Here is a 7,503-nt window from a genome sequence, read left to right as displayed (position 1 = left end):
GAGAGCCCCGGCCAACCCAGCAACCCCACAGAGAGACTGAAACCAGCAGACCAATAGAACGGCTGAGACTACAGAGTTGAGGCAAACATAGTTCTGTGAAATGTACAACGAATGGGAGACCGTCTTTGCACCAAACGTTCCTAAGACTGTTCTGTTTAGAAAGCAATTTAGGATGTTATTGTAATGGAATGTTGGTGCCAACATGGCGGATTAGGTCTAGCCAGTATCATGGCTTTTTAGGGGGGACGGGCAGCAGTGACACTTGGTGACCTGGTTAGGGAGGAAACACACCCCTCCGAGAAGTCTCAGTCCTGTGTGCTCTGAAGTTTATAGAGGAGAGGCTACATCTGAGGATGAGGCCTAGTATCAGTTTTACAGCATGTAGTCATTACAGCGTAATGTGAGATAATGCTCAGGATGTTTGTGCTTTCCCAAGGAAAATATAACAAAACACTGTTACAAAAGAATCGTCTTGCTAGCTGGCTGTACCAGTGAGATGAGGCATTATGTGTGGTTGGCATGGGCTTTATTTTTGTAATAAGAGAACTCATTGTGGTTCACACACAGAGGATCTAGAGGAATCTCTGCATAGTTTACAACGCCTACGCTTTTATGAAACTGTTCTCAAATTCAACTCAACGTTGATACTTTTTCTACTTTTAACAGCCCCAAAATTACAAGCCTGAACCTCTCTGAGGTGGAAGACGCCAGAATGCTTTTGATAAACCTTTCCAGGAAAACAAACCTGACACCGGGGCCAAAGAACACAAAGCCCAGCCATTGCTGGAGACTTATCCTCTCCTCTCCTCTCCTCTCCTCTCCTCCCTTCCCCCTTCTCTTCTCTCCAAGAGGCTGAGAGGAATAAGTCCTGAGACAGACTGAGGAATGTGTATTTCCCAGAGAAGGCTTGGCCTGGTTGGGCCTGGCAGACAGGCAGGGGTAGCTGCTGTGGAAGCAGCTGGAGAACCATGTGGTTTTGGGCCCAGACAGCACAACAGCAGCAGCAGCAGCAGCAGGGCTATGGCTTTAACAGGACTGCTCTTTGTGCCCCCTCTCTTCTCCTCCTCCTCCTCACCCTTCTCCCTTTCCCTTCTCTTTTCAGTCTACTCTCCCTCCTTTTTCCGCTCTCTCACTCTTCTCTGTCCTCTTCCCCTCCTCCCAGATCTCCCCCACCCCCTCTCTGGTTGTGGAGGAATGCAGACAGACTTTTCTCAGGGTAATCTGTCTCCTCTCTGACGGGGGTCCTCTCTGTCACTAATCCTGGTCCCACGCCGGCCCCTTCCTGGTCAAGGTGACCAGAAAGGAGAATACCAACACACACATGTTTGTTATCGGCCTAAACTCTGGCAGCACACTTAATAGTGTGTGTGAGGTTTCCTACTCTCTCTCTCTCTCTCTCTCTCTTGTAAACCTTCCAGGAAAAGAGGTTGTCCATAAGGTGTTAAGTGTAGGGTCACAAAGGGCATCATGGCATCCACTTTAGTTTCAAGGAACCTCTAACAACCCCACGTTGGCTTTGTCACCTGACACCACACACACACACACAGACACAGACAGTGTGTGTGTGTGTGTGTGTGTGTGTGTGTGTGTGTTAAAACCATTCCTTTGCTCACACGGTGCTCACAATCATTAACCTGTAAGGCTAAAAGAGTGTGATGGAGCGTGACAGCGGGAGAGATTCCCGTGTGAGCGTTTTAGCGGCTGCTCAGGGTTCACTGAAACAGCCACAGCCCCTCTGCTAACGGGGGGGGGAATAATATACCCCCCTACCATCACTGTTTCTCCATAGAAGTGTCACTGTTTATGTAAGCGTACATCAGTCCTGTCTGTTTCTGTTTGTGGCTGCTTTGATTTTGTCTACTCCCTGACAGTCCCTCAGCCACAGGCCTCGTCTGGTCTAGCTGGGAGGCTAAGGCTCGGTTAGCACTGCGGCTGGAGCTCAGCTTGTATACAGACCTCAGTAATGGGGCGGGGGAGGTTGGGAGGGGCGGGGGGATGGATGTGTGGTGGATGGGAAGATGATAATGATAGACATGTGTGGTAAGAGAGGGAGAGAGGGGGCTGGAGGGAGCGGTTAATGACTCTTGGATAGGATGCTCAGCTCAGTGTTTCGGTAACCAGAATGTGAGCTCGGTCGGAGGGGCTGTGTGCGTGCGCGCGTCTGTGTGTGCGCGCGAATGTGCATGTCCTTGCTGAGGATACTATACAGGCTTCGGTTTAGGCAGATTGATCCGTAGCTGGGTTTGCATGTGTATGTCAGCTAGCCTATGTCTGCACGGGTGTGTGTAACTCTGAAGCATGGGAGCGCGGGGGGATGGACGGACGGACCATTAGCAAGCACCATTAGCTTGGAAGACCCAACCACCACACACACCACAGAGCAGAGATGGGTCCAGGTCGGGAGTGTTTGGACAGATGGTGGATCTGACTGGTTGAGGTCGAGGAATGACAGCGTAAATAAACATCCACCTCGGCCTGTTACTAGCCAAGTGCTAAAATATCCCCATCTGTACTAACCATATGGCTTGGAGACTTATCTCATCCACTCATTCAGCTTTGGGGATGCCCAGAGTGTGAGACACACCCGCCTTACACAATTAAAACACCCCAAATATCTTCATTCAAGGCAGGCACTACCACCAGGGAGATACGAGGAGCCCTATTTAGACCTTTTGAAGTCGAATCAGTGCGTTCTTCCTCCCCCAAAAAAAACACATCAAAGTGGGACTTCTAGTATTATTACTGCTTGATCTAAAAAGTATGAAAGTACATCTGAAGTCTCAGACTGTTGTATCTAGGGGACGGGGCCATGTCTGTGTGCTGTGCTGTTCCTGTTCCTGCCCCCCCCCCCCCCCACAAACACACACACAGGAAACACAGCCAGAACAGAGCCAGTCACACACAATGGAGCAGAGGAAATGAATGTGCGTGTGCGTGTGTGTGCGCGTGCGTGCGTGTGCACGATGAAAACTGTTAACTGCCCCAGTGTGCCTGTCCTGTCACAACACCATGACACCAGGACTTTTGATGTGAAGGCTCCGGTCTCCTGTTCCCTCCTCTCTCTGCGTCTCTGGGTGCATTTCATTAGGATGACCTCCCTCCTCCTCCTCTCCTGAAACTCCTCTCCACTGAGGTGAAAACCGTTTTGATGGAGAGAACAGATACCAGCTTCGACATCCGTCCACCATGTTTCTTTGACCCTACGCCGTGTGTGTCATCAGCACTTTCTTCATTAATACTCGCAGCTCTTGACGAGAGTCTCGGTGACCTAAATCACCATAGTTACCTGGCTAATACCACACCTAATTAGCTCGTCAAAGTGCTGTAGTTGTGACCTCTGTAGGGAGCAATGTTACAGCATTAACTCATTGCTTATTAGGGGCTAATTAGCAATCTGCTTTTATGTGCTTTGTCACTGTTTTGTTAGACTATTAGAGGAGCTCTTTATTCCTTGTCATTAAGTCCCTGCAGGTGTTTTTATTCTAAGTCTACGTTTATTTTAAGTCTGGTCGTACATAACATCAGTTATGTTAGAAAAATGTTGCTTCGCTAGTTTGCTGGTGACGTTGTGACAGGCATTCCAGTAGAATTGTGAAGGGAGGTTAGAAATGTTTGTGGGTAAGTGACATTGTGGCTAAAGGAATCTCCTGGAGTGTGTTTGACTGCGCTGTTAAATGAGGCACAAATGATGTGTTGTCCTTCACATTTAAAGCCCAGATCGGGCTGTTTAGAATGGACCGTCTCCTGTGTTTTTCATTGGTCACAGTCACGGTCACACAACCACACTAGGGGAAGTCGTTATGGTCCATCACCATAGTGTGCTGAGGTGTGTGTGTGTGTGTGTGTGTCTTTATGGTCCATCACCACAGTGTGCTGAGTTGTGTGTGTGTCTTTATGATCCATCACCACAGTGTGCTGAGTTGTTTGTGTGTGTGTGTGTGTGTGTGTGTGTCTTTATGATCCATCACCACAGTGTGCTGAGTTGTGTGTGTGTCTTTATGATCCATCACCACAGTGTGCTGAGTTGTTTGTGTGTGTGTGTGTGTGTGTGTGTGTGTGTCTTTATGATCCATCACCACAGTGTGCTGAGTTGTGTGTGTGTGTGTCTTTATGATCCATCACCACAGTGTGCTGAGGTGTGTGTGTGTGTGTGTGTGTGTGTCTTTATGGTCCATCACCACAGTGTGCTGAGGTGTGTGTGTGTGTGTGTCTTTATGATCCATCACCACAGTGTGCTGAGTTGTGTGTGTGTGTGTGTGTGTGTGTGTGTGTGTGTGTGTGTGTCTTTATGATCCATTACCACAGTGTGCTGAGGTGTGTGTGTGTGTGTGTGTCTTTATGATCCATTACCACAGTGTGCTGAGGTGTGTGTGTGTGTGTGTGTGTGTGTGTGTCTTTATGGTCCATCACCACAGTGTGCTGAGTTGTGTGTGTGTGTGTGTGTGTGTGTCTTTATGGTCCATCACCACAGTGTGCTGAGTTGTGTGTGTGTGTCTTTATGATCCATCACCACAGTGTGCTGAGTTGTGTGTGTGTGTGTGTGTGTGTGTCTTTATGGTCCATCACCACAGTGTGCTGAGTTGTGTGTGTGTGTGTGTGTGTGTGTGTGTGTGTCTTTATGATCCATCACCACAGTGTGCTGAGTTGTGTGTGTGTGTGTGTCTCTTTATGGTCCATCACCACAGTGTGCTGAGGTGTGTGTGTGTGTGTGTGTGTGTGTGTGTGTGTGTGTGTGTGTCTTTATGATCCATTACCACAGTGTGCTGAGGTGTGTGTGTGTGTGTGTGTCTTTATGATCCATTACCACAGTGTGCTGAGGTGTGTGTGTGTGTGTGTGTGTGTGTGTGTCTTTATGGTCCATCACCACAGTGTGCTGAGTTGTGTGTGTGTGTGTGTGTGTGTGTCTTTATGGTCCATCACCACAGTGTGCTGAGTTGTGTGTGTGTGTCTTTATGATCCATCACCACAGTGTGCTGAGTTGTGTGTGTGTGTGTGTGTGTGTGTGTGTGTCTTTATGGTCCATCACCACAGTGTGCTGAGTTGTGTGTGTGTGTGTGTGTGTGTGTGTGTGTGTCTTTATGATCCATCACCACAGTGTGCTGAGTTGTGTGTGTGTGTGTGTCTCTTTATGGTCCATCACCACAGTGTGCTGAGGTGTGTGTGTGTGTGTGTGTGTGTGTGTGTGTGTGTGTGTGTGTGTGTGTCTTTATGGTCCATCACCACAGTGTGCTGAGTTGTGTGTGTGTGTGTGTGTGTCTTTATGGTCCATCACCACAGTGTGCTGAGTTGTGTGTGTGTGTGTGTGTGTGTCTTTATGGTCCATCACCACAGTGTGCTGAGTTGTGTCTCTGGAGGCTGGACACTCATTTCAGTGTGTCGGAGCGGCGCTCCGCTCTCGTTTAAACACCATCTCACCTTGTGGTTTGGCTCTCCAGCTGTTACAGTGTGTGTGTGTGTGTGTGTGTGTGTGTGTGTGTGCGTGCGTGTGTGTGTGGAGAATGGGGGGTCGGTGGGAGAGATGCTCTCCTCCTTCTCACGCACAACCATTTCTGTTTACAGACCAAACGGATGCTCTTGGAAAACCTGCAGGGATGGATGGATGGAGGGAGGGATGGAAGGAAGGAAGGAGGAGGCGGCTGTGGGAGTTAAAGACGGCCTGGTGCTCAGGGGGAGACAGGACCTGTGTTTTAATGCTGTCCACATGGCTTAGACTACTGAACTTGCTCACTCTCTCTCTCTCTCTCTCTCTTTCTGTCAGGGCTGCCCAGATCGGCCATGTTGCTTTAGCAATTTAGCAAGTTTCTCCCTGTTCCTCGTTCCTCGCCCCCCCCCCCGCGCTGGGTTTCCGTGGGTATTATTTTTGGGATGTTTTGTTTTTGGTTGCTACATTCGTCTCTTTCAGACCTATCCTGTCAGACAAGTTTATTCCCACGCGGTGCTTCCATATGTCAGAACTAATCGTGAACTCGGTGTTGAGAGGATCTTTGTAACCACAATGGTGATGTCTGGAGGGTCTGAGGTGATTGGTTGGAATGTTAAGAATGTTAAGAAAGGCTAAACAATGGCTTCCGTTCCATGAACTCACCGTAACGCCTGTAATCGATTTGATTTTTTGTGTGAAACCGAATGTTTCGTCCTCTGTTTCAGATTATCCTGCGAGACTGACCCAGGAGCCTTGGGACACTGAAATCTTTGTAAGTAGCCAACCATTGATCCATACAGTCATAGCCTTCAGTCGGTTAGTGTGAAGGATACCCTTTTCCTGCTGTGCACATAGTGTTTAGAATGGATCCCCCCTGTTCTTACCTTGTATTTATGCTTCCTGGATGGTATTGTACAATTCACTGAGAAATAAGACCATAAAGGTCAACGTTTGCTCTACACTTAAGGTTGGAGACACAATGAGAGCCTTTTTTTATTGAGGTTTATTCTCCTTTCCACTAATGGAAATTATTAGCCACCTCCACACACAGCCTCATGTAGCTTTTTCCACTAGCTATTGTGTTTTAGAGGAGAGAAGCAGTGAGAGCCATTTTCAGAGTAAAACCGCACACGCTGTGTTCTTGCAAACGGTTGGCTTCACCCACCTCCTCTTCTCCTCTCCTCTACACCTCCAGCCAGCTTCAATGTTGCTCGCTGTAGCGGCTAAGAGCTGCTAACGTCCCCTCCTACTCACTCGCCTACTCACTCTCCTGCTCTCACACATGCTGAGAGAGAGAGAGACAGAGAGAGAGAGAGAGACACAGACAGAGAGAGAGAGAGACAGAGAGAGACACAGACAGAGAGAGAGAGAGAGACAGACAAAGCAATGTGTTCCCTAGATTGTGCTCTTTTTGGGTGCAATGGCCAAAAAGGACATTCAGAATGGCAAACATGTAATATTTCTCTGGTACTATAATTCATTGATTAACAGAAACAACAACCAAAAAAAACTATGCTATGAACTGAGACTAATACAGGCAACATTTTTCATGTTTTCATGGGGTAGAGGTGAACACACTGGTCTGGAGGAGGGAGCTATTTGGGACAGGCACGGTGTGGTGAAGGCCAAAGGGGGGGGGGGTCCCTCTTCATTGGGCCAGACTGTGTTTTCAAAAACAGTGTTCCCTAAACAAAGAGGGTGTGTGTGTGTGTGTGTGTGTGTGTGTGTGTGTGTGTGTGTGTGTGTGTGTGTGTGTGTGTGTGTGTGTGTGTGTGTGTGTGTGTGTGTGTGTGTGTGTGTGTGTGTGCGCGCGTGTCAATGGTAGACTATAGACGGACCCGTGGACCTTCCTCAGCTTTCCTACACACCACTTGACTCGTGTGAAACTATGCCGAATCAGGTGGGAGGGTGTTTTACATGAAGACATGGCCATGGTCATCTACCTTGTCTATCCAGCTCTGGTTCTAACACCCAGTGATTTACTACAGTGACTCGAGCAACTCTCCACCCTCGACAAGAAAGCCACTGTCATCCTACATGAGCCCCATCGATGGCCTTGTTCTGTATGTATGCGGGGGCGG

The sequence above is a fragment of the Argentina silus genome (genome assembly GCF_951799395.1).
Source record: "Argentina silus genome assembly, chromosome: 17".
NCBI classification, from domain to species: Eukaryota; Metazoa; Chordata; class Actinopteri; order Argentiniformes; family Argentinidae; genus Argentina; species Argentina silus.
The sequence above is the reverse complement of the archived record's forward strand: the minus strand, read 5'-3'. Positions refer to the sequence as shown.